General features: G+C 38.4%; 1 long non-coding RNA gene across 1 annotated transcript; it reads left to right on the top strand.

The window, feature by feature from the left end:
• The first annotated feature begins 1,021 nt into the window (after positions 1-1,021).
• Positions 1,022-11,423, top strand: LOC143689853 (uncharacterized). Its single transcript, XR_013178937.1, has 3 exons — positions 1,022-1,124; positions 8,158-8,246; positions 11,150-11,423. It is a non-coding gene; the product is annotated as an uncharacterized LOC143689853 (long non-coding RNA).
• The last annotated feature ends 73 nt before the right edge of the window (positions 11,424-11,496 follow it).

Below are 11,496 nucleotides of genomic sequence, written 5' to 3'. Positions count from 1 at the left end.
AACTTACATAATGCTTTATTATCTTCCAGGCAGTGTTCAAAAATACTTCACATTTATTAGCACATTGGAGCCTCATAAATCTACGAATGAAGTATTACTGTTATTTCCATTCAACAGATGAGAAAGCTGAGGCATAAAGAGGCTGAATTGCCTGAGGTCATGAGAAGCGGGTAATGTGGATAGAGAGTAGTGGTAAAATGTGGGGGAGAGTAGGAGGGCTACTTTAGATAAAATTGTCAGGGAAGACCTCTCTAAGGAGATGATATTTCAGCTGAGAGTTCAACAATGAGTAGGAGCCAGCCATGGAATACTGTGGGTGGAAAGCATCCCTGATGGGGGACAAATGTCAAGGCCCTGAGGCTACAGAGTCAGTATGTTTTAGGAAAAGAAAGAAGGCAAGTTTGGGGAAATGTAGAGCTTGAGTAGAATGATGAGCAAGATGAAGTTGTAAGGAAGCTCCACCCAGATGTTGTGAGGACTTACTGTGCATGGGAAGAGCTTGGGTTTTCTTGTAAGGACAACAGAGACATATTGAAGAGTTTAAGATGGGAAGTGATATGATGTGATGCACATTTTATAAATATGACTCTGTATGGTGGTTTGAAGCTGTATGTACCCCAGAAAAACATGTTCTTAAATCAATCCACTACTGTAAGGGTGAGACCATTGTAATAGGGCCTTTGGATAAAGTTACTTCTGTTAAGGTGTGGCCCACCTCAATTAGGATGGGTCTTAATCCTGTTACTGGAGTCCTTTATAAGTGAAATGAAATTCAGACAGATAGAAGCAAGAAGCTAAAGCTGAGCAGAGCCCCAAAGGAAAGGGAGATGCCAGGAGAGGCTGTCATGTGCATTACCATGTGACAGAGGAACCCATGCCAGCCAGCCCCAGAAAGCAAGTCTCCAGGAAGAAAGCATCCTTGATGACATCTTGCTTTGGGTTTATTCCTAGGCTCAAAATTATGAGCTAATAATGTCCCCATTGTTTAAGGCAACCTATTGCATGGTATTTACATGAGTGAGGAAATTAAAACACTCTGCCTGGTATGTGGAGAGTGGGCTGAAGGCACATACAGAGAGAGTGGAGGCAGGGAGAGCAGTTAGGAGGCTATTGCAGTGACCCAGGTGAGAGGGATAGTGATGGGAACTAGGACAGTTGTAATGAAGTAATCAGATTCGAGATACGTTTGAGAAGTGGGGCCAATATGACTTACTGATGAATTGAAGTTGCAGTGATAGGGGAAATAGAAAGGTCCTTTATGGATTCCTACAGCTCTGACCTGAACACAATTATGAGCATCAATTGTTGAATTTTCAGGAATTTTGCAAATCAGTGATAAATGCAGCCATTATTAAAAATTAAATCATGTAAATATACTATTAAATAAGTTATATTTGAAACAAAAGTAATAAATATTCAAAATTCATCACTTCCAAATTATATTACTACTTATTTACTATCATCTGTGAACTTGAGGTTATTTGGCTGTGGTATCTGAAGGGTGGCAATATTGAGTAATGGTGAGCTGCTGCAAAGCTTTTCTAAGTTCAGTAATGTCATGTATATAGCTTGAAATCAGCCAAGGTGGGAGTACTTAAACCTTGGTAAATGCTATAAATTAGGACTTGATTTATTGTTTTGTTGATTGTTTAGACTTAGGAAAGTAATGGGGAAATGTTAATGCAGATCAGACTTAAAAAAAAATGTTGTACCTGTATTTGTTGAATTATGACAAAATACTGAGGAAATATCTTTCCAATGTTCAAATCTATTACCTGACTGATTAAGCAAAGAAGTTGACCATACCTCTTCCCTCTCCTCTTCTTCAATCTATAGATGAAGCATTTACTCAAAGGCAATGGTTAAATTATTGCATCAAATGGGACAAAATCTAGTTGCTTTTTGTTTTGTATCCATTTTCTACTAGGCAAGGGCATACAAATTTTTTTTTTTAATTTTCCATGCACATTTGAGGGTGGTGTGTGAGTAAATCTTCAGCCCTGCTTCACTGGTTGGAAATAGACCTCACAGGGTCTCAGGGATGCTCTGGGCATACCGAAGGTTGAGCTTTGCCACGCATGGGTAAATTAGATCCTCTGTGAACTAAAATGCAAGCTCCAGGAGGGTGGGGAGCTCTGTTTGTTCACTGATGTATGTTAAGCACTTTGGATGACACACACTAAGTATTTAATAAATGCATTGAATGAATACTTTTTAAATTGTGATAATGAGAAATTTATATAAGAGTGGCTTTGAACAGAAGTTTAATAACCCAGCTGAGGATTTTAGGAAGCAATTGTGCTGAGTAACATCAAGCGAAAATAAACACAATGCACGTGACATTGTTTGCATTGCACAATGCATTGTTTTTCATAGTCTAGAAGAGATCTAAATGGAGTGATAATGCCAGTACTAATTAAATATCATGGAATGAACTATGTCCCCCTTTACTTTCTCTCCTTACTCTCTCTAGCATCTCTAAAAGAATTTAATAGTGTTTGGTGGTGTTGCTTGGGTATTTTTAAAAAGCTGATCTTACACTGGTACTACAGCACAATTTCCCACTCACCGCTGCCTCCCTGCTCCCCCCCCCCCCAAAAAAAAACCTGTTCAAAAGATTATAGGACATTTAATAGTTCTCTAAGAGAAAGAAAAATTCATAGAAATCTTAAAAATATATACTTCCCCCTCATTTCCAAGCACCACATGAAAATCCCATCAAGATTTGCCATTGCAGGGCCTGAAAAGCAATGCAGAGAATTTCTGCATCTTAAAAAAATCCTGGAAGTTATTGTTCCAGCAAATCATTTCTCAACCACTGTTACACTGGCTGATGAATAACAATCTTTTTTTTTTTTTTTTTAAACATGGGCAGGCACCAGGAATCAAACCCGGGTCCTCGGGCATGGCAGGTAAGCACTCTTACCTGCTGAGCCACCATGGCCCACCCACAAATAGCAATCTTGAGTTCTCTAGTGAGCAGAGCCAAACAAGTGACTTTAAGACTTCAAAATCCCAGAAATGATTTTGTCCTGGCTCTGACTTTCCCAAAGGCAAAATCCTCATGCAGAATACATCACAAATTCCAACGATGACGGTCCCTTTCCCAGTTTTAAGAAGGGCCTAAAAAACCAAACACTGTATGCTACCTTCCAAAATTCACCAGCTCTCCCAGCATAGGTCATTATAATCATTTATTGCAAAGTATGTTGGATATGGTGTCTCCAGAGACTCCTTGAACACATTTTTTAGTAAGCAAATATAGTAGGGCAGATGTCTCTCCAAATGAAACATTTTCAAGGATTTTCAGAGAAAAAGGTAGTCCCTTGACTACCCTTTTTAAAAGGACACTGCAAACCAACTCTTCTGGGAGCATATTTAAGCTGTACATATGGGACAAATAAATATTTTAGTCATTTAAGGGAAAGCTAAATCATTAGGTTAAGTGACAAAAAAATAATCAAACCAGTTTTATAGCATCTATGACAGGCTAGTAGGGTAAACCATAACTGATCAATAAGCTAAAATGTGAGAGTGCCATTTTTGGAGAATGCCACATAGACAAAAGCTTTTATTAAGACATGCTGCCCAGTTTCAAAATATTTAGCTGTATGATGCTGCTACCCCAGAGCTTTGTGGAAAGTATAGTGTGTGTGAGTTGGGGAGGCGAAGCATAGCACCCCCGCACTGCCCCAGAGTCAAACCCATTTTTGCTCTCTTCAAAGTGCTGTCTTTCTTACGGCTAATGCAAGCATGGCCTTGAGCCTTCCCTGACACAATCAAGAGGGAGCTATAAAGCACTGGTGCCCTGGGTTAGGACAGTGTTCAGTCGGCCGGAATTGTCTTTGAGTTAGAGACAGTACACCATATAGCATAGTTATGTGCCCATGTTTCTTCCTGCACTGAGAAGATGTGAGAAAGTATTGACCTTGAGAATATATGTGTCATAATATAGGAGGATTTTAAATTCTAGAACATCTCCTCAAAAACTTCAGATGCATTCTATATGTGTGTATATATATATAGATTAACTATATAATAAAAGATATAGTAATTGAGTGATGGGGTATTGATGGGATATGATACTTAAGATAAAATATTGGGCTAATAAATATTATAATATATGCCCCACAGAATATAATACTTCCAAAGTAATTTTATTGCTATCGTTGCTATTGTTGTCAATGACAATAGGCAACGTGCATTAAGAACAAATTATGTGCCAGGCTTAAATACATTTATTGGCTTTTTTAATTCTCACAAGAAACTTATAAGCCAGAAGTGATTATTCATAAGAGAAAGATGAGGAAAGCAAGGCTGAGAAGTTAACTTGCCTGTTTGGAGCTAGAAAAAGTTTTGAATTTGGCATTTGGCTGCTCTGAAGCTTATTTTTTACACTAAAATAAAATGAGTTAAATGTTGAAATCATTAGGGACAGAATTTGATGTTTCATTAAGAATTTTTTAAAAATTCCTTGTTCTTGCAGTGACTCTGATTCACCACAATGGTTTCCAAATTCTATGTGGTAGATGTATAAAAATACAAGGTATTAAGGCTTCCAATCACATGCATTATGAATAAATTAGCTTTTTTACTTTTTTAAAACTTTTATTGTAGTAGCATATATATAAAAGAGACTATCCCATTTTAACCACTTCAAATGTCCAATTCAATGATATCAATTACACTCGTAATGTTGTGTTACTGTCAGCACCACACATTACCAAAATTTTTTCATCACCCCCCACAGAAGCAACAACTTTTAAGCAACAACTCCCCATTTTCCGCAACCCTCAGCACCTGGGAAACTTTAATCAACTTTCTGTCACTACAATAAACTTTGATTGAATGTTTACAAAAGCAGCAATAACAAAAGCAAATAGACAGTACTTTTAGGGTGGAGTTCATACACTGCGTTACCTCATAGCCAATTTAAAACAGTTTTTACACATAAGCAAAGGGAATAAACCCTGTTTCATCAATTTATAATAAGTGCTTCTCTATATGCAATAAAAGTTCCAAAAGAAAAATCTTCCATTACTTTAAACTCTTTTTCTATCTGAAAAAAACTTAAGCAGAAGTAATGTTTGGTAGAACACAGAGAATTTCTGATAAAATAAAAATCCAGGTGTTTGCATGGGGCACCCAGCAGGTCGGAGTGTGTGATGATAATGGTGAGAATGGTGATTGCATTGGATTAGCCAGCAATGATTGGGCAGGCCTCACATTTTGTCCACTCTGATTCTTGTAAAGTCTTCATTTATTGTCAAGACATTTCTTTTTTCTTTTTATAAACCCCAAGATTGAGGGCTCGGGCTATTGATTTAGTTGTCCCCACTTCTTGCGAGAATATCAGAAATTCTCCAAATGGGAAAGTTGAATTTTCCCCCTTTCTCACCATTCCCCCAAGGGAATTGTCAAGACATTTCTGAAGGAAAATGTCACATAGGAACACACAAAGAGAATCTCATAGTGATGACGTAAGTATCCTATATAAAGAAAAATGTACCATGCCATAGTATTTTGAATTCATATTTTCACCTGATATAGGCATAGACTTAGAAAACTATGCTTGAAACAGAGTGAAAATATTATAGAATGCAAGCTACCAAAATTGTAAAATGTTAAGTAGAGGAACTATCTCTTGCTCCAACTCTTGAGTTTTTCACTTACATCTACTCCATATGCAGCGTATGATGTTGATCCATCCTTTATCAACATGTAAAATGTAACATTCGTATGTACCTCACAAAGCCAGCACTAAAATTTTCAACAAGATTAGTCACCACCTAGATTTTATGCAGATCATTTTAGGGTCTCCTCTCCATCACTACCCAGAACAAATACACAAACTATAGAGCATCTTACTTTGTTCAAGCCACAGTAGCATAAGCCTAGGCCAATCTGCCTAATTAGAATTTAGGAAGGAAGCCAGGTCACTCCAAAATAGCATCAGGGTAAAGCTGAGATACATTTAGGTACAGAGAAGGAAGACACTGAGTAATACATATGTGTGCAGGAGGAGAGGTTGGGCCAGTGGCCCCATGTTTACACTAAGATGTATTCTAAAACTCCCAAAAGTTGTCTTAGATAACAATGTTTCTAAAAAGAAGATTCTATCAATGCAAAGACAGAGGTGTGGTCAGTCAGGATAAGGCATTGTTATCTAAATACACATAGCTATGTGTTATGTATGTGTAGGGTTATGTAATCAAAACATAGCTTTGAAAATCCGTACCATAGTTCATTTCAAGCCTTGTGTCAAGTTATAACAATGACTAAGAGCCACCTCTCATTCATTCATTCAACCAATATTTATGGACAGCTCAGGATATACCAGGCATTGTTATAGCCACTGAAGAGAATTTAGTAATCAAAACAGATAAGATCCTTAGCTTCATGGAGCTTTCAGTCTAGCGGGGACAGAGTAAATAGAAATGCATAAATAGCTATGTTAAATAATGTTAGTGCTTGGAAGAAAAATAAAGCAGTGCATGGAGATAAAGTGCGCTTGGGGAACTGGGGAAGGGAGGTGTTCTTTTGCACAAGCAGGCGGAGAAAGGCCTCTGAGAAGGTGACATTTAAGTAGAGTCCTGAAGGGAGTGAGGAAATCAACCATGACAAAAAAGAGGGGAAAACCTTCCAGGCAGTGCAAAGTCCCTGAGGTAGCTGTGTGCTAGGCATATTTGAAAAGCAGCAAGGAGGCCAGTGGGCTTGAAGTAACAGGAAGTGGTACTAGATGGGAAAAGTAGCCAAGAACCTGATCACATAGGTCCTTAAGAAGTGATCCATGTTAATTTATGGGTTATCACCTACAGATAAAATATTTGAGTCCTTCCACAAAAATTCACATAATAGAATGTCTAATTACAGGATAAAGGTACCAATTATTTTAAAATTTCCTGGCAATGCCTAGTTTATGAAATGAATCATCATTTTATTAAATAAATAGTAAGACGCATTCTAAAACGCCAAAAATGTGTGTAAGATACAACAATTCTAAATGGAAGATTCTATCAATACAATGACAGAGGAATGGGCAATTAGAATAGGGGAGTTATTGTGCAAAAGCCTTTAATCCTAGAAGAAACCAAAGCCTCTTGTATATAAATGGGTATATAAATGCTTTTCTGCTGTCTGAATAGCTAGGGAGGTGTCTATACAAAACTGAAATATCGTAGCATTGTTCCTTTCAGTTTTATTCCCCTTGGAGGACCAACTTCTCCCCTTCCTTTAATAGGTATGTGGGCCAACAGATACCTGGACCATTTTAACATTTGTCCTTTTAGGTAGTAGGACCTCTTTCCCCTTCCCACTCTTGTCCAACTCAGAGGAGTAAAGGGTCTGAAGCAAGAACTTCACAAAAAGAAAAGGAAGAAAAGAGGGCTGTGCCCACCCACTAGCCCTCCGACTACCCCACCACCCCCTACATGTGGGGCGTAGCCAATGGCGCTGCAAAAATGTACTCAGCATCAGAAAAGACAGGTAATTGGAAAACATTTACATGCTCCCTTAAAAGCCTTCCATTGTCAGGCTTGCTGAGAAAAACACACATAGAATATATAGTTATAGCTGTTCCTGGTCATGACAAAGCTTATAATGTTACATTAAGTAGTATTTGAATAGTAATTTCATACAGTCTTGTCATGTGTAAGGGTTATTGTACTTATATTTTTTCATATCCTAGCCACATTGTATACTGCTTTATTATACATGTTACGGGATACCTTGGCTGAGCTAAGGCTCAGATGCAAATGTTCCCAGAAAATGGAATTAAGCCACACCCTTACCCTTTATCTATCCACTTGCATTTACTAATTACTTAAGTGTTGAGAAGCATCTCAGGAAAAGACTTGAACTTTACCCAACTGGAAATCTTTCTTCAGGTGTATTAATACTTGCTGTTGGTCACTTTTTAAACCTGTAGGATAAATTTTCACTGAACATTGAAGTTTTATTTCTGTGTATTACTTAGATGTGTATGTTTATAAATTAAAATGTGCTTTTTTTAAATATAATTTTTTTAGGTTGAATCATATCAAGTCTTAAAAGTTTAAAGTTTATTGAGTATATTATTAGTAGATTTAAGAAAAATTACAGTCTCACTTACCTCATTTGACATATTATCATGCCTTCTGTTAAAAACCTATCCCTTAGGATGTAGAGAAATGGAACCTCACACACTGCTGTTGGGAATGGAAAATGGTACAGCTACTTTGGAAAAAAATCTGGCATTTCCTCAAAAGGTAAACAGAGAGTTGCTATATGACCCATAGCCCATTCCTAGAGAGAGAACTGAAAACATATTCCATGCAAAAAGTGGCACTAAAAATCTTCATATCAGGATTATTTACAGTTACCAAAAAATGGAAACAACCCAAATGTCCATCAACTGATGCATATAAATAAAATATGCTGTATTCATACAATGAAATATTATTCAGCAGGAAACAAGGAATGGGGGGCTGATACATGCTACAACATGGATGACCTTTGAAAATATTATACAAAGTTAAAGAAGCCAATCACAAAGGATGACAGATTGTGTGATTCCATTTATATGAAACACCCAGGATAGACAAATTTATATATAGAGAAAATATATTAGTGGCTGCCCAGGGGTGAAGGTGGGGGAATAGATAGGAAAAGAGCATGCCTGCTAATGGGTACAAGGTTTATTTTGGGTGCCATGAAAAGATTCTAAAATTAATTATGGTGATGGGTGTTCAGCTCTGTGGGTAGACTAAAAATCATTGAATTGTGTGCTTTAAATGGTATAGTATGTGAATTATATCTCAGCAAAGCTGTTATTTTTTTAAAAAAACTTCATGAAAAGAATGTTTTTCTTAACTCATTCTCTGCATAGTTCAAAAAGTCTATAGTTGTGTGACAGCAGTCATAGTTTCTTTTATTACCAAAGTTAAAGCAAATCAGCATTTCCAGGAATCATGCAGATGACTAAACCAACTGATACTCAAGAATTACTTCTTGATGATACAATTTAACAGCACAAATGCCTCTTCCACCTCTTTTCTTTTTCATTTAGTGCACATATAATTATTGTGCTACAATCAGGTAATATTCTGCTATCCCTTCCTGAATTTTTACAATCCCAGTCCTGTTCTACAATCTGTATTCTTTCAGCACCACCTTCCACCTTTTGAATTGAAATAGCTCCAAAAGAGGTCAGAATGTAGAGAGGAACGGGGGTGCTCAGCCACCCTACCAGAATCCATTTCATCTCAATCCTCCCACCTTGGTAGGCTGTGCACACTGCTGAAGTTGCTGAAGTTTACAGGTATGGTGTGGAGAAGCTGTGTCACTAAAACCTGCAGCATTGCGTTACCCAGGTGGAAAGTCCACTCGTCTTCACTCTCCACCTGGGTGTTGACTAGTGCCTCTCTAGATTCAGGGTACAGCATCCCCATTCTGATTTAGCCACCTTCAAGACAGACTGACTGCCAACTCCACAAGCAGCAAAAATACCAATATCAGCAACTGTGACAAGGCAGCAGCAGACCCTGTAATGGGAACAGAGTTCCATCTCGGTGGCAAATAAATGAAACATTTGCATATGAGTCCACAAAGTCCAGGCTCAGCCAGCTGAGGCATCCGTCCAATGAACTGTATTATACATTCACGGGGCACAAGGAATCTTGTTGTGATGTTCCCTCTCCACCCTTTAACTGAGCATTACTCTGGAGCTCAGTTAGAAGAAGCTAACTCACGGCAAGAATGAGCACTGCAGACTCCTGGCAGAGAGGCCTGGAAGCAGCAGCCACAGGAGGGAATGCCCACAAAAGGTGATGGTGGGGCACACTGTTCCTGCCTCTTGAGAGGCATTTCAACATCATGCCCAGGTCTCTGGGGGCCAAAGTAAAGAATGAAACCAGGACTGAGTCTAGGACACTTGTAGGCACCCTGAAGATTTCCAGAAGTATTAAAGGATCTAGAGGGTCTCTACAAGAGACAGCACGTTCTGACATCTAACATGTAGGAGCTTACCAGGACATGAATGCTAATGTTCTCGATGTGGCGATGCCGGCTACTTTTGCCTGCTTTAAACTCTTCTCCTCACTCCTTTGATGCAGATAGCGCCCTACCCTTGACCTGCTGCTGAGGTTGGACCCATCAGAGCCCCTCACCAGCCCCTCCTAGACACAGTCATTGATCAAGTACCCCAAGAAGAGCCAAACGGGTCCTTCCCCAGGATTTATTGAATTGAAACTGGGGAACCAACCCTTCTTCTCTCTGGTCACAAAGATGTAAAGATGAGCCTTAAAGCTACACCGCCACCTTCACCTTAGTTTTAGCCTTGAGGAAGAAACTGACTGCAGGTGAGAAGAAAGCTAATTTGAGAGATGGAGCGGAGGTCTAATGATGTTCACATCTGTAGTTCCTGTCACCTCGCCTTCCCCTCCACTGGTCACACAGACCAGTAATCTCCACTGCTTCAGCTCATTTGAATTTGGTTTTTGCTTTTTGCAGTGGAGTGAGTCTTGAATAATACAATGGGGAAAGCTGACTGATAAAGCCTGAGACTTCTGACTACACAAATGCCGGTGTGACAGAAATTTGACAAATCTAGATATTTTTCAAATAAACTGGAAAATAGTCTATACACAATTCCTGAAATATGGATTTGATTTGGTGGTACCTCCATTAGAATTATTTTTATTCTCTAACAGTATAGAAAGATATCCAACAGCTTACATTCACTCCATTGAAATATAAGTTGAAAACATACCTGTGTGATGCTATAGAAATGATTATATGTTAGCAAATATCATGATGTTGAATAATCTGGAAAAATGGACTTAAAAATGAATAGAGTTTGCACTGCATTGGTAGAGAAGGAAAGTGCCCAACTCATAGTTTTCAAGAAGAATTTAGAATCACAGATCTTAGAAATGGAAAGATTTCGTAGATAATCTATTCCACCTGTCAGACAATCATTCCATACTGTAAAGCTGTCTGTGCTTTCAACAAACATCTCCTGAGCGCATGATCTGTTTTGGAGCTGGAGACTTAGTGGTAAACAAACAAGGTGAAGTCCCAACCCTCCTGGAGCTTATACCTGCTATATATTTCAATAATTGCTACAGTTTGTGTCCTATTCATTGTCTGCTTATTCATGTATTTGTTACAGAATAATAGAAAAACTGAGCTCTGTCCTTGAGGGGTTCACAGTTCGAAGAGAGACACAACTTACGTCAGGATTTTAACAAACTAGTGGGAATAAAGACCATTGCCTGTCTCGTCAACCAGTAAAGAACCAGGAGAAATGGCTATTACTGCTAGGGCTGCAGTAACCCTACCTCTTAACACTCTCCCAGTTTGGGCACCAACGCCTCTTTTCTCTATTAGATTCGCTTGCTCCTGTCTGTAGGCGTGGTAACTGGTATATGATTTTTGTACTATAATAAACCATGGTAAAGTTCTGCATTCTAAATCTTTTGCCTAAGGAATAGAACACACTCTAGGGTGTTTGCTAAT

The sequence above is a fragment of the Tamandua tetradactyla genome, chromosome 7 (genome assembly GCF_023851605.1).
Source record: "Tamandua tetradactyla isolate mTamTet1 chromosome 7, mTamTet1.pri, whole genome shotgun sequence".
In the NCBI taxonomy this organism is placed as follows: domain Eukaryota; kingdom Metazoa; phylum Chordata; class Mammalia; order Pilosa; family Myrmecophagidae; genus Tamandua; species Tamandua tetradactyla.
This window is presented reverse-complemented; position numbering and strand designations above follow the sequence as displayed.